General features: G+C 43.4%; 1 protein-coding gene and 1 pseudogene across 1 annotated transcript in view; both read right to left on the reverse strand.

The window, feature by feature from the left end:
• The window catches only part of LOC146810747 (protocadherin alpha-C2-like), an 839,920-nt gene that overhangs the window by 588,257 nt on the left and 227,180 nt on the right, over positions 1–24,483 (reverse strand). The gene's annotated exons all lie outside the window — the stretch shown is intronic.
• Positions 8,130–10,559, reverse strand: LOC146810751 (protocadherin alpha-7 pseudogene; annotated as a pseudogene).

Consider the following 24,483-nt stretch of genomic DNA (forward strand, 5'->3'; position numbering starts at 1 on the left):
GCCCATGTCTTTGTTTACACAATGCTGCTGAACTTGCTTAATAATCCTCTCCAAACCTCCTATGGTAGATGTTGTACCTGCCCGCTATGCAGTGCTAAACTGAAATGTTTTTTCATATTCAATATATTTGTTTTTCGAGTGTGTTTCATGCAATTTACTGATCAGACTCGAAAACAAATATTCCTGTGGCTTTAAGTTTCACGTCTGCATGTTCACCCACATGACATTATCAGAACGACAGGGCAAAATGCTTCAGTTTACTTTTTTCGTCAACTGCGTAACAAAATGTTTTTTCATTTTAACACATGACAGTCTCTACTTAGTCCGGACTTTGGCTCCCCGAAGCGGCGTACTATTTATGTACAAAGGAACTACTGAAATATTCGTTTTTATGTGTCAGTCTAATGAGTGCTTGTGGGCATGTGCTACTGTGCTAGAGACTATGCGTGCACAGAATGGAGCACCAGCACGTTTCTGGTTCTGTTGCTGGAGCTGCGCCCCATCTGCATGTGCAGCATAAAGCCGCCCTCTGAGGTTGCTATCGCGCCATAGACTCTACCCAAACACCATAAAGCCGCACCTCATGTTCAGTTGGATGAAGCGATACATTTCCATAAACTCCTTTCTCTTTGGCAATCAACACTGAGGCAAAACATAAAGCTGTGCAATGCTCCAGTGGCCTGATACAAATGTCATAGGAAACTGAATGAAGAACTGGTCGAAGGGAAGTGAAACAAAGCAATACATTCTTAATGTGGGCTCACCCGAAGCACCTCTGTGTTTGTATTGATATCAGGCTCCTGTAGACAGCTAAAGCTGAGAGTAGCCACACCGAAATTATCTAGTCAATGCAGTTCTATAGGAACCATAGTGATTGACAAAATCAAAAGCCCAGTGAAGGAATAAAGACAACCCAAACTACATAATTATTATTTGCTCTGATATTAACCCATCCAGGCATTCTGGATAGCCAGTAAAAGTATTTAAACCAAGGAAAAATCAAACAAGACTATGCAAAACACTCCAAACATTGAATTAACATGCAATATCAACACTAACCCCAAATGTGGTATCTAGAATAATATTTCAATTCGACAGTTGAGCCAAAAAGTATGTGAAGGGACCAAGACCAAACATACTGGTCAAAACTGCTCAAGGAGATGCATGGAGTGCATTAATGATGTAAGCATCCTGGAGAAAATGTTGAATGGTGCTGATTATTTAGAGAGCTAAAGCCACCAAAACTGTAGAACTATCACCACCTTCAACCCCCATAATGCCTTCTGAGAGGCTATTCATGGAGGTTATTGCTGCTGACTCCATGTACAGTCACTAGTGGCTTCTTGGTGAGATATTTTAGATATGAAAGGTTAAAGGCGTACATTAGTGAAGTTTGGTACTGTGTATTTTCCTCAGGAAACAAATGGTAATGTAATCTTATCTATGAGAATAATTTGCACCAGAGGATTCTTTGCCAGAGGAATTAGCACCATCATGATTTATCATGGCAAAGGTCTTCCTCTAGCAGACAATACAGTGTTCAAGCATTTATTTGTTTGGACAAAAATGGGTGAATCCAGTGCTCTGTCTCAATGCCAAAGAGATATTATTCACATCATGCATTGCAAGTGAACTATATCATCTGGGGCTCCTGGGATATTTAAACCCACTTTCAATAGCTTGTCTCCATTTTGTCACAACAGTCTAGCTGCACATAATTGATGTTGAATATTGTGATTCTATTGGCTCCTTGGCCTGCTAACTTGTTCCCCAGGCGTACTTCTACCCCTCCCCCATTTCTACCCGCACAGAGTCAGAGGTCAATCACAATCCTTCCCTCATTGAAGCAGCTAAGGTGCAATTCATAGATATTATGTTATTATGCATAGTCGGGAGCACAATGTGGAAAAAATCAATACAATAGGTAGAAATTGATGAGCATTTTTCTACTGCGATGCACTGGGGCTATGTCTAGTAGTAGCCAAATGTCACTTCTTAGTGCAACCCTTTAGCTCGTCACTCATCCCTTCTCCTCACTACTGTAAAGTGAGCCCTCCGCTTTCATTAAATTCTCCTAGTCAGGGTGACTACAAGGATGGCTGTGTCTCTTGCAATCAAGTAGATGCTCCTAAGCTTCTGGATATCTGGAGCAATCTTTCTCAGGATCTCATGTTCAGACATCAGGTTTTCCTTGTGTCACCCACCTACGGTTGCAAGGTCAAACTGACCATGAACACTATCAGCTAATGTTAGATGGATAGTTTACATTTAGGCTATCGGAAAGGTCCTCAGTTGGTTTAGAGATGGTCCCCTTATCGCTTGAGGTGATTCTATTGCACGTGTGTCCATTCTTCCTTATTAGCAAATGTATAGGTAAACATAATTTTGAAGGTGAGTTGTGCATTACACTTTTATGCTGCAGCTCCTTCCTCCCATTTATCACATAAACAACTACATGACCCTTACAGGCACCTTGGCGCAGCTCATGTTTGCTGTGCACAGGACTGTGTGATGGCCATCCATGGTTTCCAAATATTCACTTGTTGTGCAATGAACCTCAGCTGTTGCTGTTCAGAAGCCCATCTCCATATGCTTGTGCCCCGCATTGCAGCAGTCTTTTATGTGTTTGTGAGGATTATGACTTGTATTTGTTATTTTACATTTGCTTGCTGTTATGGTTCAGCTCATTTATTATAACATTGCTCCACACTGAAGGGATTCCAAAACGTGACCTAGAGTGTGGACAATGAGGGCCGGATTCACAAAGGGACATGCGTGTAGGAAAGTTACAAGTGTGGAGTAGATGCACTCGTAACTTTACTATATGTAAGTCCCTTTGTGAATCAGGCCCACAGCATATGGCTGCAGGTGCTCAACCCACTGAGCTTTCTGAATTAACTTATCTGGTTGTGGACGGGTGAAAAAGGAGGCAATTTCCAGCATTGTGGTGCAGAGTTACTTTCAGTGGTTAAGATTCTGGGTTCTTGTATGTTTCTATAATTCCACTTTGAGTTTAATTTAATGTTCACAATTTATTTAGGAAAATATTTAAGCAGCTCAAGAATACGTTGATTGAATTGTAATTAAAAGAAAACAGTCATCAATGATTTTCACAAATTATCTACTAATCCTTGGAGCCACTGATGCATAATCGCTGTTTTCCCAATCAGATAAATCACAGCATCATCAGAATATGTGGTGAGCAATAAGATAGGTATGCGAAATTATGTATAATTATGTGAAATGCAAATCTGTCATTTTGTGCTATATTGCAGTCTGAAGTGTGTCCTCGCATAATTTTTTTATGAAAGGATGCATTCAGTGCTAAAAAAAAGTGCAATAATAACAAACGCATTGTGGCCAATAGCCGCTCATATTCTGATGTTCCTGTACGCTCATTTTAAACGTTTACTGCAAATGGTGCGTAATTATGTAAAGTGGCACCATAGCATAATTTTGGGAATATTACATAATAAACGTAATGTGAAATTCCTAAAATTAAACAAACTGTGCCGACTTAATTTAAAGTTCACCCAGGCCTAAGCAATGCCTTTTTCTAATGTCTGTTCTACAGTCTATCCACTGTATTGCATGTGTGTGTTCTCCAACAATCTGATAGTTTCTTTATGAACAGTAATATTGGTAGCAATTATAGGAACTGTGGAGCGTAGGTAAGCTTGCGCAACTAGCACCACATACATTGAATAGGCAGCCCAAGTCTCCATGAACAGGAGTCAGTCTCCTGCATTGTGTAGCAGGCTATAAGGTATGTCATTGGTCTGTGTGAAATTGATATAACTACATATTTAACTGCACATTTATCTTAACGTCATCCAGGGACATTGTTTGGTCACTATGTATAGGACCAATGCCGCTGTCCTTTTGAGTGATACAGCTGTGGATCTAAGAACAGTGAGACATTTAATTGACTTCATTAACTTTACACTGACTGTGGTTTCAAAGACTCAGTGTGAGGTCATTGTTTGTTATGTAACTTTCTATGGCATTACTTGGTATTATGTCACTTCTTTTAAGGTTGGTAGGTCAGAATGTTTATGTCAATGCTTTCTTTTATTTAAATGTCTACCTGTAGATGTAGTGTGATGTCTTTTGTATGCTAGAATAGTTTCTAGGTCATTCCAACGCCCTGTAAAGCAAGCTATGGCCCCCTTTCTAAGTGGGTTGAAGCAGCCCTGAATAAAACTGACTATCAGGACTGGTAGAATAGCCTATGAATGGCACGAAAAAGACTATGCTCCTTGGAGATGTGCATGATGGCGTGCCCGCACCCACTACATCAAAGAAGCCGTACTTGATTTGTAAAAGAATAAGTGCCATGGTCCAAGGTTTTTCTCAGAAGCCAGACGTCAACACTGCAGAACGTTAGGATTGTTGAATACCAAGGATATCTAGTCTGGATTCCACCGTATGCCCTTACATCCACCATCATACACTCTCACCCTTTACCTCACTCTTTCTTGTTCTTTTTAATCCCTATTTCTCCATTTGTCACCGATTTCCATGTTTTTCTTCCTCCTTCTTTCCCACTTTTCTGCCTTATTTTCTCTTGTTCTGGGTTAAAGTCAGATATTTTATACATAAGTTTATTGGTATTTTGTGATTTTTTTAACCCCTTCCATGCGGGGCGGATTCCCCCGCTGTGCTGACCGTTACCTGCGCGGGCGTGGTCATGACGGAACGGTTCCGTCATGAGCACAGCTCAACCGACGCTCATGACGGAACCGTTCCGTCATGAGCGTCGAAGGGGTTAATAAACCAACAGAATTCAAAACATTATCTCTGCAAGGCTATCTAAACAACATACAATGGGCATGCACATCAAGACCATGTCAGGACAAGCGAGTAAGTGACAAATACATACGCCCAGGAGGATTCGGAAGCTTGCAAATCAAACCTCTCAACATCAATTCACTTGTCCGGGTCCCCCCTAGAGCAGGTCAACTAATCTGCCCTATGCAGAGTCTCTGTAATTACACGTCTGCTATGTCCCATGTGATCTTTAAAACATTGGGCCAGGTGGGACAGAAGGGGAAAGCTTGTAAATTTAAATAAAAAGAAAACCTGACTGTCTCAGGGTGCGTGTAGCCTGCTAGTAATGAAAAGTATCAGGAGAGGTATGGCCAGGAAGACTCCAGCTGGCTGAAAGCCCCACAGCATGCATGGGCAACCTTGCCAATCCTGGGGGGTTGTTAGCATTCAGAGAGTTCATGGCAGGTGAGAAGTGTATGAGGGGGCAGTTCCTGCTAATATGTACTCGTGTCCACCCAATCTCCATACCAGCTATCAGACATCCTCTCCTCCCTAAGCAACACCCTCTCTTCTGCCCTACCTCACATTCTGACATCTCTCACTCAAGTTTCTATGACAGACCCCTCTGCAGACTTCCAGGCCATCGCAATTTGTTTCTTGTCTAGTATAAGAGCCAAGTCCAGGAGCCTAGTGCTTGCCTTCCAAGGTCAGGGCCTAGGCAACCCCCACCCCTCAAGAGGCATGACTCTATCATACATGGGAGGGTGCGAAACAAGTGAGCAGTTAAATTTGTGAACTATTGCACTCCAGAACAGCTCTGGAGTGGGGCAGCTCCAAGTCATGTGACAGAAGCCCGTGTCTGGGTGCTGACATCTGAGCCACCTACATGGCTTCGCCCATAAATTACCTTAAGTCTGTGAGGTGTCAGATAGATCATGTGGGCATAGTTGAATTTAATGTGTTTCAGTCTCGTCTTCCTGGAGACCTTTTTGTAATGTGCCAATATACTACGCCATTCTAGGTCTATGAGGTCGCATCCCAACACACCTCCCCGCTTGAGCCTGAGCACCGCCAAGGTCCTCCCTACCATCCTATTCAGTGCCCTAAAGAACTGTGCTACCAGGTGTCTCACCGATCCCACAGACACCAACAACTGGAGCAGTGCGTGGGTTGCCTGCTCCGCCCCCCATCCCAGAGATCCCCAGAATTCTGCACCAAGGCTTCTTAGGTCAAAAATTGTCCTGAGGGCAAAGCGTGCTTGGATGTCAATTTCTCCCAGGGGGTTAGGGTACCTAAGTGATAACAGTCACCGACGGTCACAAGACCAGCCTCCATTCAGTCCGATAACTGAAGGGCAGTAAAAAGGAGAGGGGTTCCCCATGAGTCAATCCCACCAATGGCAGGCTAGGGGCATACAGTGGCGTACCTCTGGCCTTCACTATACTGTGCCACCAGCACTTTAGGGCCACCATCAAGAGTGTACCAGGATGTGGAATGACAACTTCCGGTTGGAGCAGCCCTGCCAACAGCACTCCCTGTTAGAGAGCCAGCCCCAGGAGGCCCAGTTCGTGCTGGTTGGCCAAATCAAGCCGCGGGCGACCCATTAGAACTGTACCAATAAGAAGTACAACTCAAAACCGGGAGCCCCCCGTCCTCCCTCGTCTTCCAGATGCCGCAGAGTTTCGGGGGACGCACTATGATGGCCCACATCGCAGATCAACTCTCAAAGAAGAACATCTAACTGCCTGAACCAGGAGGCCAGCACCCCAAACGGGACATTAACGAAAAAATGTAATAAGGGAGGAAGCATTACCATCTTGGAGATGGATATCCAGGCCATGATTGGCAGCTTTAGTGATCTCCAGAGTGCTCCTCCCAGGTTGCCCTCCCAGAAATCATCCAGAGTGTGATATACCTGGATACCCAGTTACTTAAAAGACTGGGGGAGACCTGGTCAGACCCAGTGGGCTCAGTGGTCGCTGGGCCGCCTGTGTCACCGGGTGCAGGAAGGTTTTGTTCTTATTGACACTAAAGGCACAAAAGGGTCCCAAACTCATCCAACCGGGGCTATTTATTTATCTTTCTGTCTCCCTGCTTACTTTGCCATCACTTTATTTTGTAAATCCTGCTATTTCCTCTCCAACCCATCTTTATTAATCACTCTACTGTTGCTTGGGTCTCCATTCACCTCACACTTTCAACACCGCCTGCCCCTCTATTAGTGACTGGCCATCACGATCTACTTTGCTATATTTCAAGAACTACCATTAGAAAATGGACACTGCAGATGCACCTGCATCCACTGTGGCCATGGTTGTATGAGGCTTCTTAAAATATATAAAAAAGGATTCAGACATAGAGTCACAACCGCTCACTTATGTGGAGGCCATCTTTGAATGACTTTTCTTAAAGTTTAGAAAGCTTCATTCAAACATGGACACCACTGATGCATACATGTTCATGTTCAAAGCTTTAATTTAGTTTTGTATATTTACATCTTTTTACAAATTGCTAATGATAATTAGGGGAGGGCAATAAAATCTCCTCCGCTGGCGGAATTTGCAGTTTTGCCCACTTCGCATTACGCTTGGAAAGCAGAGTTCTGGCAAACCTCCACCAACAATCGTGTGGTGCTTTTTCTTAGGCACGGCTTGCCAACAATAAGTTGACAAGCCTAAGCATTAATTTGCGTTCCCCTAGCATGATTTATGAGTGCTAGAATGACTCATGCGTGATTCTCAATATGGGCGGTCACAGCAGGCCGCAACCATTTGCGTTGAGAAAGCTGCTGCTCAAGGAACAAATCTACTCAAGCGGTAGAAAGAAACAGCGCCGTCGGGCACACCGTGTGGTGCTGTTCGCACTGATTTTACAGAGCAGAACAACCTCCCAGTGCCAAAAATCAGTGTGAGCACCAGGACGTAAAGAATTCCACTCACTCTGAGAACTCTGCGGGATCTAATGGAGTTTTTAGGTAACTCCGCGGATTTCCGCAGAGTGAAACACTGCAAGTTCCACCCACCACTAATGATAATATCATTTTTGAGAACGATATGTTAAATTCAGAACAACCATTAGAAAAACAGCAAAATATAATTTCATGCACTTCGAAGTAAAAGGACTACACTGCAATTTGGCTTATTGAAATAGTAAGTGGATATTTTTAAACAATATGTAATTTATAGGTTTTATGTAGATTTTGAATTCAAAGACCAATCAAGTGAAATTAAATAAACTTTCATGAGAAACCTTAATCACAGTTCATAATAATGGACATGTAGTAGCAACACATTTATTTTCTCTGGCATTATGAAATGAAATGTGGTAAATTTGAAAGGCCATAAACATAGTAATTACAGTTATGTACATCCTCTTACCTCAGTGGATGTATGAGTATCATTTCCTTCAGCAACGCTGTATCTCTGCATCGGATCTCCAGTTAGTCCTCCATTGACTATAAAATGGGTCCACCTCCGATTAGACAGGTTAGATGTTGGTGTTTCCTGACCATATTCCGCGGATTGTGCAGTCAAATACAAATGATAGTGTTTGCTTTGAGAATCTGTCCATTTGCATCCTCCATCGAGGCAACAGTTGTCGTTATCCTTTTTTTCTTTCTCATTTCGAACTTTTATGTAATGCAAAGCACTGGAAAGAATAATGCACAATATAAATATGCTAGAAATGAAAGCTATGGAGATTATTAAATAAGAATTCAGGCTGGTAATGTAGGCATCATCCTTATTTACATCCTTGTAGTCTGACTTAATCTCCGAGTTATTCTCAAACAATGACACTGTAAGGGTCATTGTTGTAGAACGGGGCGGGCTCCCATGATCCTTCACCAGGATGATAAGCTCATGTCTTTCCGAGTAACTTTCTCCCATAGGGTGTCTGAGGATGATTTCCCCCGTGTAGCGACCGATCCTGAATAGTACCCCTATTGTGGATTCCTTAAATTCGTAGGAGAGCCAGGCATTGTGTCCAGAGTCTGCGTCAATTGCTCTTATTTTTGTCAAAATATGCCCAGCGTTTGCTGATCGTGGCACCAGTACTGTGTCTGCTGCGTAAACGCTCCGAGGCAAAGTATGAAATATAGTTGGTGAATTGTCATTTGCATCTCGAATAAATACTGTCACATTGGCCACACCACTCAGGGAGGGAGACCCATAATCCTTTGCTTCAACTCGAAAATGCAAAACCTGGAGTTTCTCGTAATCAAATGGCTGCAAAGTAGCAATAACTCCAGTTTCTGACTCAACAGAGAAGAGACTGAGAATGGACATGGTGTCCGCGCTGTTTTCTAACAAGGAATATCTAACACGAGCATTGTCACCTGCATCCGGGTCTAGAGCCGAGACCTGGAGAACGTGAGATCCGAGCACATTATTTTCTGGAATACTAATCATGTAAGACGACTCTGAGAAGGCGGGAGGGTTGTCGTTTACATCAGACACAGAAACCACAATGGTCTTCATGGCAGACAGTGAGGGAGAGCCCCCGTCTGTGGCAACGACTGTTACGTTGTACTCAGAAGCCGCCTCGCGGTCCAGAGGTTCCTTCACAGACAGGGAGTAGAATTTCTGGTATTTTGACTCTAATTGAAAAGGAAGATTATTGGGAACTTGACAGCGAACCTGCCCATTTACTCCAGAATCTCTGTCAGTCACAGTGAACAGAGCAATGACCAGCCCAGGCTGCGCGTCCTCTTTCACTGGACTAGAAAACGAAGTCACTCTTATCTCTGGAGCATTGTCATTGACATCAACAAGTTCCACCACTACCTTGCAGTGAGCGGTGAGAGACAGGGGACCCTTGTCTCGCGCCTGCACATTGATCTCATGCAAATGTGATTCTTCGTAATCGAGGGGTCCCTGAACTCGGATTTCGCCAGTCTCTGCATTAATGGTAAACAGGTGTTTTATACTAGACATACCATGACTGCTGAAAGAGTACGTTATTTCTCCATTAGCCCCTTCGTCCAGATCGGTGGCATTTACTCTTATTAGCAGGGTGCCTACTGCTGTATTCTCCGGCACCTTTACCGTGTACACGGTTTTATCAAACACAGGAGGGTTGTCATTCGCATCCTGAACATTAATGATAGTTTCGGTTGTGCCAGACCTCTTCGGGTTTCCCCCGTCCACAGCTGTAATAATCACGTGATGCTCAGCCCGCTGCTCTCTGTCCAGCGGTTTGTTCAACACCAGCTCTATAGACTTCCCTTTGCAGTCACTGCTTTCAGTCTTTAGAGCAAAAAACTCTTTGTTGTTCAAAAAATAAGCGCAAAGAGCGTTTGTGCCAACGTCTGGATCAAATGCCCCCTCTAACGGAAAATGTATTCCGAGGGGCGTTGATTCAGCCAGAGTAAACCGGCTTTCCCTCGCTGGGAACACGGGCGCGTTGTCATTAATGTCCACAATCTCCACCTCGAGGCGGTGAAATTCCAACGGATTGTCCATCACCACCTCCAGGCTCATCACACAGGCGGCGGCGCTGCCGCACAGGGCTTCCCTGTCCAGTATTTCTTTAGTCAGTAAAGCCCCGCTCTTCATACTTACCTCGAAATACTTCACCTCAGTTTCATACGTGAGGCGAAATTTCCGCCCGTACAGATCCCTCACGTCCACGCCCAGGTCGCGCGCCACATTCCCCACGTCGGTGCCGGCTTCCGACTCCTCCAGCACCGAGTAGCGAATCGGTCCCTCAGCCCGTCCTCCGCAGCAAAGGAGCGAAACCGCGAAAACAGAAATCCAGGGGAGAATCAAGTGTCTGGCGGCAACACCCATTCCACGGAGCCGGAGACTCGGATAACGTTCTTTCCTCCAAGGAATGCTTAAACAGATGCAAAATCCAGCTCGCGTCCTCTGCCTGCGCATATTCCAAGCATACCAACATCCGTGTGACTGGTCTCATTTGACAGGAAAGCCGATTAGACAAAACGCATACAAAACCGGAAGGTTACTGCCTTATATTTCATAGACAGTGAACAGCGACATCTTGTGCCCTTGTTGGTAAACTGCAGAAATATATTTAAGGAAAGCATACATCGCGTAAAATCGTTTCATACAGTTCACATTTTCCAAATTTCTATTTGTTCTTTTTACGTAAAAATGTCATATATTTAAAATGTCACCAGTTTCTACATGAACTTTCCGAGAGCGGCAGCAATTTGTTAATAGACGAAGTCTTTTTTCATGGGTGATATGTTCAATACATATTGAGAATGTACAAGTATATTATGAATGTAAATGATGTGTATATACATTGTGAATGTAACAAAAGTTATGTTGGTGGTCTGCTGATTATACCACAGTATCTTCACTGCCTGTGCGCCTGCTCGTCAGTTCAGTTTGAAGGTCCCGATCCATGTTACAAACAGGCTTTTCAACCATTCTTCCTTCTATTGTCCAGACGTGCGTCGTTTGGATAACAATTACTAATTTGATGGGGCATTATTGATTTACTTAGCAGGTAAAACGGAAATTACTCAAAGACGGACGTGGCATTGTAACATTTTAAGATGTCGCTGAAGAATCTTTCACTGTCCCCACTTTATTAGAAAGCCACAAGGACTGGCGTATAGCGTCATGCTAAAGCAGCACTGTGACCTTTTCCTAAATCAGCAGCACATTAAACTTAAACTCGCAACTCCCCATTAACGGCTCAGAAACCAATATTAAATGTATCCTAAGAGAAACGTCTACCCATCAATCCTACCCGACTATTCCTTGAATTCATAATCATTGTGTAACTCTTTCCCAATTGGGGTGGGTGAAAATATATCTATCTTCCACACAACTCTCGGGAGAATCGGAGGTTTCATGCGTGTTACATGTCTACGAACACCTGGGTGAGAACTGTATGCGTTGTATGTCCTCCCAGACGAAAGGCACATAAGAAGACAGCTCAATGCACTGTCCATAGTCCAAAGGCAAGCAGTGACTATAACATATGCAGACGCAACACACATCCAGTTCCACTGTTTCCTCAAGTGCTTTTCTGATCAAACCAGGTCTCCTTCAGCCACACATGTTATGGTCAGTGTAACTATAGTGAAAGCAGAAATGGTTTGTGATACACATAGCCCAATAATTGGGGTTTACACAAAATTATACTTTAATTAAAATAAATATAGATCACATCCCTAATTCTCACATCTTAAATGAGAATGTTAGCCCCGCTATGTGATGTGGGATTTAGGAACCACTATGTACAAGGACAAAAAACGTACCCATATCTATAGCGTAGGCCGCTCCTTCTCCAATCTGGCGGCCGTTCATTGGAATGAACTTCCCTTGGACCTTCACCTTACGGACAATTATGTGTCTTTTAGGAAGAAGCTGAAAACATGGCTGTTCCCTAGGATATAGTCACTGACACTTGCTGCCCTCTTAGCCTAGGCTCCACTATTCTCAGATTTTTTGACATTCTCCACTCTTATCTCAGGATAACGCTTTCCTAGCACCGTGATATCCCTCGCGATGATTGTCATGCTTAATAAATAAAAATATAAATACACATGATGTGAGAGATATCACGACGACCTCATCTAAAATATAAGCTATCTAACTCAGTAACATGTTGTATGGAAGCCTTCCAACTTTAATTCCATATTTTTAATTGGCAGACAGAGAGGCGAGTGTCCTCTGGCATATGTGACGTAAAAGACATTTTCATATAAGCCATGGTCTCCGGAAGACAGATGGCTTTGTTGCATCTATCTTGGCATAGAATTCATTTCAAGCAGTGACGCATAGTGCGGCCACCTCGAACTCTGTCAAATGATGATTATGGATCACCACTATGTCCCTTGTATTGAGGTAACCTTCCACCGGCTCTTTTCGTGTGGAGGCCATATTCCAATGTCCTGTAGAAACCACATTCCTCACTTGATGAAGCTGCTATGCACTGTGTTCCAAACAGTAGTGAAATAATGGATGCTTTTGTTCCACTTGCGATGAACAGGGTACACAATAGGTTGCAGCTGATTTCATTGCTTTGCATGGTCTGCCTGTTTGTAAGACACTACTAAAGTAATGGTTTGTCCAACAATACAGGCAGTTTTTATTTCTTTCATTTCTTTTTTAGCTAACTTGTGCAACTAACTGTTTATAGCATCGGGGGCACATTAGTGAATAAAGTGTTATTAAAAATACACATTTTCTACTGATAAAGCATTAGTGACTTTTAATGCAGTATAGCTATGCCTGGCCTCAAAATGCCAATCAGATCAAAAAATCTACTTAAAAGCCAGATTTGTACCAAAACAGAAAACATTGGATGGTCTGTGTTATTGCAGCCACCATACAATGACTGTCCTTCTGCAAAACACTTCAACATACAGTACCCCACACTCTATACGCACACACAAATTCACACAAGGGGCACTACAGATATATGCAGCACTGTCACACATGCACACAGATACACGCTTAAACACTTAGTTATGTACACAAATAAATGAACAGACACACACATTTAAGTAGAGATGATCCTTAATAACGCTTCTTGAGACAACAAGAAACATTCTTTGCACATTGATGTTAGAGCACAGATTATTTCTGAATCCAAATTCCAGGTCCTTAAATCCTCATAAACAGGTGTCTATGCGTCTGCACGGTTTTGATTAGAGGTGCATTGACTTCCCTGGCAATATTTGGCAAAGTTGGTAAAGTTACATTTGGGAGCGTTGTCTGACGTTTTCGGAATCTCTGTACTTCATACACAGCAAGCTGCAGTACAGCGGCTCTGCAGCAGTGATGATTTCCTGCAGGACGTATTATTGGTAGGACATACTGCAGCAGAAGGCCCTTTACATGCATATTGTAAACCAAACTTTCATCACTGTGCAGCTGAAGAGATAAGAAGATCATACAGCATGGACAAAGCTGCCCTCAGAAGCAAGCCCTGTCCAAGACAACAAAGAGAAATACGAATTGTATCACCCCCAGCCCTCCTCTGTAATTTTGCCCAAAAAACGAGTGCAGTGCAATACTCCCAACCTCTTCATGGTATTCACTGAAAAAATATTAAAGATCCCAGACTATCTAGAGAATAGAAATCATGCGTTTCCATTGACACCCATCTCTGTGTAATGCATCCAACAATTGTCATAACTCTAACCCCTTTCTCACATACCTCACCAACATCCTCAGTTCCCTTAATGTTCGATTCTTTAAAGCTGATGTTATATTATTCATTAAAGTCCTCTCCAGGGACGCTCCCTGGCTCCCGACTCATCCGCATCAACATCTCCCTCACTCAAAGCATCTTCTTAGAATCTCCCAAGACAAACCAGATCTGTCCACTAATAGAGAAACACACAGGAGACTCTGGTGACTGCATTTATCAATAAGAGCATCGAAATGCACTAATATGTTAATGACACACAATTCTACTTGAAAGTCTCTCAAACTCTACAAATGTAATGCTTCAAGCATTCTCTGTATTACATCCAGACATGCATGAGCAGCTGCTACCTGAAACTCAATCCCACCAAAAAATCATCAAGTAACCTAAGTGATAGATAGCCCAAACCTGTCACATCAACATGAACCTGGATGGATTCAAGACCTAATTTTCACCCAATGCAGAATCACTCAGATTCACCATGGGCATCAGTGTTATCGTCAACCACATTGCATGAAAGCCAAGGAGGCATTGTGTAACTCTCTTTCCTAAAGAAAGTACAATAAGCTAACCCCAGAAAGTGACTTCTGGACTACTGTTCAAGTCCTAGTACTTTTGCATCTGGATGATGGCAACTTGCTACTCCGTGACCTACCAGATGCCATACTAGCCAGCCTTTAAGGTATCCTGCACACAGGAACATGCCTCACTAAAGATCTGAAGAAATATGACATAATTACACCCCCCCCCTTCTTGATGGAATTCCACTGGCTCCCCTTCCTGGCCTGCACTTTCTTAATAACCAGCTGCATCATCTACAAAAACCTTAATGACCAGGGTACCTATTACATATATGGCACACTTTCCCTGTTTGCACCACAGCGCACCTTCGAACAGGTGCGCCAGGCACATACAGGGAAAGTGCACCTTACTAAGCTAAATGCACAGCCTTCAGGGCAGCAGCAAACTTGCGCTGCCATGTGGGAAGTGCATTCAAGTGAAATACGGAGTGACTGCTTCAAAGCATCTTTGTGTTTCACTGTGTAGGTGGTAGCCTGCCTGCACTTTTAAAAGGGAAATGCATCTCCTTGCAAGCAGGTGCAGTGAGTGACTGCACCCATCCTGCAAAGGGGATATCTGTGGACTCCCTCCAAAGGACTGCCATCAGGGGGTGCACTGACACTGTGCCATCTTTTTGTGGCTGTTCTGTGAGCGCATCTCATGACAGTTTCTTTGCCTTTGCACCTGCGTTTATAAAGTGGCATGGGAGCAGAGGTAAAGAGATTCCTACATTTGCATAGGGCCACGCCCCCATGCAAATGAGGGAACGCTCTCTTGATATAGCCCTAGCGCTACATATGTATCAGCGCTAGCTGCATTACGGCAGGGGCCGCACAAGTGTCAGCGGCCCCTTTTGTAATATCAAAGTGCACCAAGGGTGCACAAAATGGGAAGCACATGCCCATTGTGCCCCCTTGGGCACTTTTTATAATACAGCCCCTGGTGGTGGTATCTCAAATAAAAGGGAATTCCCCCACTCTGGGACATCATTTAATGATCAATATATATAAACCTCTACATTGTATGCTTTTGTTTCGCACAGCCAGAGTGATGTAAATATGGATACTGTAGAAACTTCTATATGATATATTTTCAGATATGTGATTTGTTGATTTATGAGTATCTTCTTATATGAGGTATTGTTTTAATTATTCATTTTGTGCGATGTGAATACATTGTTAAATCTTTTTGTTTAAATGTCAAATACATATCTGTAATGCTTATGTCTTCTAACAACTGTAAAAGAAACAACCTTAAAAATGATATATATTCAGGCAGTTGATGAAAAGTGTTTGTGTGCTATTTTGATACTAATACTTTGAATTGTTGATGGTTGGGGGACTTTTCTGTTTATATTCATCTACAAAACCATCACAACCCAAACTACGCCTATCAGGCTGACAAGCTAGCTGTATTTGATGGCCCTCACCATGCCCTCTATTAGCACACCATCTAATGCAGATAAAAAAGTGTAAACAAGAAAAAAGGCTGCAGGCATTCTCCTTCCACACACCCAGGAGAGAAATGATGTCCCTGTATCGAGCAGGATCACCCAAAGCGGTTCCAATTTAGAAAACTGTTGAAGACTCACCTGTTTAAAGAACATTACATCATGACCAGTAGCATTCCATGCCCACTATAAGAAGCCAGAAGCTCCTACATCACTTACTAAATATATGTTTGGCTTTCTCCCCATGCTGTGCTCTGCTGCCTTTCAGATAGGTTTGCTCTATACAAATACCACACACATACACAATGCAAATGTTGGACTGAAGAGCCATACCTACAAGTACATGACAGTGCTATACAACTGTGCAGGTCCTCCACTCCTACAAAGGACAGAAACCAAATTACTCCATGTACCACACTGTCCTGTTGGTTGTTTTATGTTGTATAAAGGATGGAAACCTTCTTGTGAAACTCGCACATGTTACATAGAATCATACCAACTCAAAGGATGGCTGCAAAAGCAGCAGCAGCTAGCCCGCTAAGGCAGAGGAGTGGCGCTCCACTGCTCTGTGAGCCGTTTAAAAAGGAAACGGAAATCCAAAATGATAACTAACGTTATCATTTTCGTCCCTGCTTAGGTGCGGGCAGAGCGGGTGGTGCTGGGCAGCCAGAGAAAGGGCCGGGGGAGGAGTGTTCTGCACTCTCTAAAGTGTGCAGGATGGTTTGGCCAGCCACCCGGCCAAACCGTCCTGCGCACTTTGCAGGTTCCCCCACCAGGCTGTATTACACAGCCTGATAGGGAACATGCACAGCCTCCCTGTCCACGTGCAAGCACTGAACCACGGCATTCAGACCAATCACAATGCTGCTTTGCAGAGTTGTGATTGGCCAGGGGATTCTGGGAGGCTGTGTGCTTCCTGTTGCAGCACGGAGAAGACATCAGAGGAGAGGCGGAGGCCGGCCGCACCCAGGTAAGTCTTTTTTTATTTTATTATTTAGTGCCCCCCTCAGCGCTACTCCTTCCCCTGTTCAGGAGCAGCTGCTACTGTGCAAGATTGTCTTTCCTCTTGTTAATATAACTGTGCTTTACACTCTGACCTGGTGTTGAGTCTGAAGTTATTAAGACACAACATAAATCATCAGCAAAGGTAGGAAAACATAGGACATTGAAGCGGAACCCTATTGTATTTTTTATGGATACAAAGACTCTACAGGGCCAGCTGGTCCTTTTCAAGTGCAATATCACTCATGTCTGCATGTTGAAGTCTATGCACATTATCTTTCTTCTCATATCATTTTTTTGGTTCACTTTTCTGAGAAAATGAGAAAACACATCAAATTATTTTCCCTGTTTATCTCATCAGTCTGACAGCCAGCTTGTGAATTGAGGCTACTAAGCATTTCTGATAGACTCCTGGTGTTTCTCTGGATGACAAATTGGGGCCAGCAGACAGTGGCAAGAAGGTAACTATGTCCAGCTATAATCCCTTTGATCTGACAAAACATTTTGCCAGTAAAATTCAACTATAGAAAACTCTATTGATAAAACCTTTACTGATTTTCTTTAACTACTGTGACTGAAATGAGAGCTTATATTACTCTATTATTTGCATGTTAAAGCCCTTCACTCCTTTCCAATACAGAGACAGGGCAAAGAGCCTAAACCATGTCCACATCTAGCAGTAATACAGGTGGAGTAATTCTGGAACAAACAAATTAGTTGCCAACTCTATATCTGGAAAATAACTCAGACTGAAAGTAAGTGAATGAAGTACAACCATTTTTAAGGGCAAAGTATGTCAACATGTAGGTGCCTAAGACTGGTTGTTAAGGTGGGATCTTTCCACGTTTGAACGGAGTCTCGGTACAGCACCCATAGCAAAAACCTGGTAAGTCTCTTTCCTTCCGTGCATTAAAGGGAGTAGGAATGCAGATAGTCCACACATCTTCGAACTTAACTTACACATGAAAAGTTCCCCTGCACGTCCAGAACATCAGAGTAATAATTGACTACAAACTTGGCATGACCACACAAGTCAGCGCTCTCACTGAATCCTGCTTCCACACCCTGAAGATGCTAACGATCTTCAAATGGCTCCCATGCAACACTAGAAAAACGGTTACTCACACACTAGTAACCAGCAATGGACTATGGGAACACCCACCATGCCAGGATCAGCAGGAAACTCACTAGAAAACTGCAAACCATCCGGAACTCCACCGCCAGACTGATCCCCAACCTCCCACACAGAACGCACATCACACCACACCTCAGGGAACTACACTATCTCCTGATACACAAACGTGCTCAATTCAGAATCCTCTCTCACACACACATTGAAGGCACTGCACAACGCAGGCCCTCCCTACCTGAACAATTGCACCTCCTTCCACCAATCACCGAGATACTCCTGCTCTGCAAGACTCCTACTCGCACACATCCCACACATATACAGAAACATATCAGGAGGCGTTCTCGTATGTCGCTCCTAAAGCATGGAACAACCTCCCACTCCACATCAACGCCTCCTCCTCTCTTCTGGAATTCCACAAGAAGTTGAATACCTGGATTTTCATTTAACAAACCTATCATAGGCAGAGTTACCCACACACCCACCTGTTCAGTGCCAGAATACCCTTGCAGGTGTTATTGTACTTTACAAATACACACAACATCGCATACCTTTCCCCCTCCTGTGCCACGCCCTTTCCCCCTCCTGTGCCGGGCGTTTTATTAGTGGGTGGGGTTCATGACGAGATAGTCTCGTCATGGGCACAGCGCGACCGTGCTCCATGACGAGACTATCTCGTCATGGGCACTGAAGAGGTTAACAGGACAACATGAATAGCGCAAGAAAGACGGACCTGCTCAGAAATGTAAATTGTCTCTCTCACACAAACCAGTAACAAGATGGTAACAACACAATAAAAAGACATGCCTAAATCCTCTCTTGCCATTTACTGAAAAGCCACAAGAGATATACGCCATGGAAAAATCTCTATTAAAGTTTACGGAAATACTAAAAGAACAAATGCATCACAGTGCAGACTGACCAGAGTAGTCCACGGTAACTTAAACACCTGCAAACAATGGTGATGTTAACATGACACCTATAAACACCTCATTTAAATAAAGCAAAATCGTTCAAAAAGATATCCATGGGGTTTGCGACTATGAATTAAAAGAAAAACATTTTCTAAAGCAGTTGCTCTTGAACAGTGTTTTAGAAATCTGCATTTACTTACAAATATTAATTCGAATATGAAATGCAAGTGTGATCGCTTACCTGGTTAGGTGCCTGGGGAGTGTTTCCATCAACAATGCTGTATCTCTGCATCAGATCTCCAGTCGCTCCTCCATTTATTAAAAAATGAGTCCACCCCTGACTGGACAGGTTAGAATTCAGGGTTTCGTTGCCACCTTCTGTGGACTGAGCTGTCAAATACAGACTATACTGCCGGCTTTGGGAATATGGACAATTTTCTGCTCCTTCGGGGCAGCAGTCCGGTTTCTCTCGCCTTTCTTTCTCATTTCGAACTTTGACGTAATGTAAAACACCAATAAGTATAATGCAGAATATAAATACACTAGAAATTAAAGCTATAGCAGTGATTAAATAAGAATTCAAGTTGGTGAGGTTGTTTTCATTCTTGTCCATGAGCCGGTAATCTGATTTAACTTCCGGTTTGGTTTCAATCAATGACAAGGTAAGCGTTGATGTTGCTGAAAGTGGTGGGGTCCCATGATCCCTCACCAGGATTATAAACTTGTTTATTTCCGGGTAACTCTCTCCTAGATGGTGTTTGAGGCTGATTTCCCCCGTGTAGCGTCCAATCCTAAAAAGTGTCCTCATTGTGGAGTCTTTAAATTCGTAAGACAGCCAGGCGTTGTGTCCAGAGTCAGCGTCAATTGCTCTAATTTTGGCTACAATGTAGCCCATGTTCGCAGACCGTGGAACTAGTACCGTCTCTTCTGAGGCAACACTACTGGTTATTGTATGGAATATCACTGGGAAGTTGTCATTCACATCTTGAATAAATACGGTCACATTGACAATACCACCAAGGGAAGGAGACCCATAATCCTTTGCTTCAACCTGGAAGTGCAACATTTGAAGCATCTCATAATCAAAACTCTGCTGAGCATTAATGACCCCAGTCTCTGGGTGAACAGAGAAGACACTGAGAACAGATACTGTGTTCGCGCTGTTTCCGAGCAAGGAATATCTAACGCGGGCATTGTCACCTGTATCCGGGTCTAGCGCTGAGACCTGGAGAACACGAGATCCGGGCACATTATTTTCTGGAACACTGATCACATAAGACGACTCTGAGAAGGCGGGAGGGTTGTCGTTCACGTCAGACACAGAAACCACAATGGTCTTCATGGCAGACAGTGAGGGAGATCCCCCGTCTGTGGCAACGATTGTGACGTTGTACTCAGAAGCCACCTCGCGGTCCAGAGGTTCCTTCACAGACAGGGAGTAGTAGTTCTGGTATTTGGACTCTATAGTAAATGGGAGGTCACTGGGAATCTGGCAACGGACTTCCCCGTTCACCCCAGAATCCTTATCAGTCACTGTGAACAGGGCAATGACCAGTCCAGGCTGCGCGTCCTCTTTCACTGGGCTAGACATGGAAGTCACTTCTACTTCCGGGGCGTTGTCATTGAGATCAATAATTTCTACCAATACCTTGCAATTAGCTGTCATTGAAAGGTGGCCCTTGTCCCGAGCTTGCACGTTGAGTTCATGCAAAGTTGACTCTTCATAATCGAGAGGACGCCAAACTCGAATTTCACCATTCTCTCCACCAATGGAAAAAAGTTCTTTTGATTTGGAAAGTGCGAGATTGCTGAAAGAGTACACTATATCGCCATTAGCCCCTTCATCCAAATCAGTGGCATTGACTTTTACTATCAGGGTACTGGCTGTTGCATTCTCCGGCATCTTTACCGTGTACACGGTTTTATCAAACACAGGAGGGTTGTCATTCGCGTCCAGAACAGTAATGACAATTTCTGACGTACCAGACCTCTTCGGGTTTCCCCCGTCCACGGCTGTAATGATCACGTGATGCTCATCCCGCTGCTCTCTGTCAAGTGGTTTCTTCAACACCAGCCCCACAGACTTACTCTTACAATCGGTCGTGTCAGCCTCTAGAACGAAAAATGCACTGTTGCTGACATGATAAGTGCAGAGTGCGTTTGTACCGACATCCGGGTCAAAAGCTCCATTTAGTGGGAAATGAGCGCCAGGGAATGTTGATTCCGCGATTGTAAAGCGACTTTCTCTCGCAGGGAACACGGGCGCGTTGTCATTAATGTCCACAATCTCTACCTCGAGGCGGTGAAATTCCAACGGATTGTCCATCACCGCCTCCAGGTTCATCACACAGGCAGCGGCGCTGCCGCACAGGGCTTCCCTGTCCAGTATTTCTTTAGTCAGTAAAGCCCCGCTCTTCATACTTACCGTGAAATACTGCCCCTTGGTTTCATACGTCAGACGGAATTTCCGCCCGTACAGATCCCTCACGTCCACGCCCAGATCGCGCGCCACATTCCCCACCTCGGTGCCGGCTTCCGACTCCTCCAGCACCGAGTAGCGAATCGGCCCCTCAGCCCGTCCTCCGCAGCAAAGGAGCGAAACCGCGAAAACAGAAACCCAGGGAGGAATCCAGTGTCTGGCGGCAAAACCCATCCCACGGAGCGGGAGACAATGCAGCGTCCTCACCAACAAATTATCTCCTACAAAAATGAACGTGGCGTCACTGAAGGTGCAAATCCTCTCTTCAACCGCATACGTATGAATTCCCATCTAATCATCTCACGGCTGCTGCTTTCAGACTGCCTGCTGCACGGAATAAAAGTCAAGCAAACAACAGTATCGCTGTCTAAAATTGTGATGGTAAAGATCGCCACCGTGTGTCGGCCATAGCAAACAACAAGAAGGAATTCAGTATTAAGACATTCCATTTCAGTTCAGCTGCGAGTATTTCAAGACTGCTTGCAAAGTGTATGTTTTAAGTGTGTTTATCCGTATTGCATTATCATACAAGTCTAAAGTAATTAAAATTTCGCCCCAGTAACCGTGGATGGGTTCTGGCATCACCGCTCTCTTTCGTAATACCTAACAACAAGCTTTAGGGCGTGTACTCCCACGAATGACTTAATTGGTGCATCTAAATTCGTTTAACTTGTAGTGACAGTGAATTAATTGCGACCTGGAATGCACCCACTGTCAATTACTGACAAGTGTAATTTACGAAAATTACTTTGGCAACGTTAATTTTTTTTTTCTGCTGCCCTTTTAGCCTAACACTTCCTATACAAATCGGAAAAGGTGCGTTAGAAGGAGTCATGTCAAACAAGCTGTTTTCTGTGCACCTGAAGCAGAACCGGTTAATATCACAATGAAAAACCTCGCTATTATTTAATGTGTCATAAACACACATCAAAGAGCTCGGGGATTCCGTGTCTAGCCCGCAGTGACAGACTGTGTGAGACATTTTTTTGTTTACTTGTACAAATGAACAAAGTGCACTACGTTAGTTAGCTCTTTCACTAGCCTTGGGGCTATTGTTAAACACAGCTACACCACTTGGGGTGCACCGGGGACAATTTTAAACAATTCAACAGGAGAAACAGACAAGTAAAATAAGCTGGTTTATTAATTTGGCTGGGCATGTAGTGCCCCTGGGGATGAAACCACACAAGTGCTCCTTTGACTCAGTTTGCTGGGAAACACCCAACAACACACCCAGGCAGACAAGGAGAGGTTCCTCTCTCTCCCGGTCTGTGGACAGTATAACACTGTATCTGTATCTTGCTAGGCACGAGAGCTGGCATGCATTTGTGTTTGCTGCTGGAAATGTTTGTGGCAATGCTCGAAATGGAAAAATAGAAGTGCAAGTACCCTGTACCAGAGTACCTGCTTGTTTCTGAGAAGTGCTGATACTCTACAATTAAAAGTACAACCTCACTCTTGAGAAGTGCAGGCACTCTTCCTCTCAAAATAAAAAAGTGCCGGTACTCAGACTGGACCATTTAAGCCAGTGGTCTTCATACTTTTTAATACTGTGACCCCCCCGGTGAAAAAACAGTCATAGGGCCCCCTCAAAATTTTTCACAAGTATTCTTTAAAACTGGCAATGTTTAAATATGTCTATACTAAGTTAAACATTGCAGGTAAGTTCTGTTACCATTTTAAAAGTGCAATCAAATACATGACTGCCCAACATACTATTCTGGTCAGGCAGGCTTTACTAACGTGTAAAGGTATCCACAGTGTGATGATTAGAAATGGGGCTTGGGGGGAGTTGAAGAATATTTGGAGTCCCTTCCCTTTTGACACCTTCTCCCAGCCAGGATATGAATGGCAAAAGAGGTTAGTGATGGCCCATTACAGAGCGGCTTACTGCTGTTCCTTTGACTCAGCTGAAAACAAAGCACTGTTATTGACATAATGCCTCTTTTGGCTAGAGTCTGGTGCTCCCCTTGGGATCACTTGAGGCCCCCCTAGGGAGCCTGCCCCCCAGTTTGAAGACCCCCGATTTAAGCATTGGTTTGTGGTAATATTGGGAAATCAACAGTAAAAACTGGCCCACCTGGCCATACAACTGGCCCACAAAATACTAAAAAAAACATCCCACACAAATGTTAGACCAGTCCGTAGGACACACCTGATTGCCCTATAAGCCAGTCCAACCCTGTGTGTGCACTCGTTCATTTGGGATTGATAAGGAGAACCCGATCCAACAGTCAAGCCACCAACAATTAGGAATTAATAATTACACATCACAATTTTCCCCTGAAGTCCATAGGAAATGCCTTCATGTCTACAGGAATCCCATCCAGTAACATATCTGTGACGAAAGAACATGGGCTGCAAAGGAAAGAGACGCTGGCTCACCGTCAGATATAGATACTAGCTGCAATTGATTTGTTTACAGTGGAGCAATAAGTGTTGCTATATACAAATTCAAGTCCTTGATAACGCGAAGCTCAGACCCTCTGTTATCTCAAGGACACCACACTAGATAGGAGTATTAACTTTCAGACATTCTCTCTTCAATATAAAATGAAATAATATATTTGTTGTCAATTGGTTACTAACCAATGATGCACAAAATAAATTCATCCTTTCATGCGTATTTTTTTTACGCTTTTCAGATACACGATTTTTTATTTTTCTGCTCCAGTAATTTGTTTTAGTTTTATCTTGTGAAAGTCCGAAATATTTTATCCAAATTCATTTTTTACACTTGATGAATGTTTACTCCTAAAAAATAAATGCAAAGTACCTGTTTTTTGTTCAGTTTCTACCCTTTGTTTTTTATATCACTATTTACTTATAACTTCGTAATACGTCTATTATTTCATGCTTTTCAGCTATTGACAACAAGTGATTGATAGATCTTTATTGCCAGATTAATCAAAATATTACAATTAGAAATTTTATATCCCATACACGTTAATTCATACAAATAATTTACGGAATAAATGCTATATCAAAAACCATGGGAATTCCATAAAACTAAAACCAATATTGCTACAAATGTTATGATATTCTT

This window comes from Triturus cristatus, chromosome 7 (genome assembly GCF_964204655.1).
Source record: "Triturus cristatus chromosome 7, aTriCri1.1, whole genome shotgun sequence".
NCBI classification, from domain to species: Eukaryota; Metazoa; Chordata; class Amphibia; order Caudata; family Salamandridae; genus Triturus; species Triturus cristatus.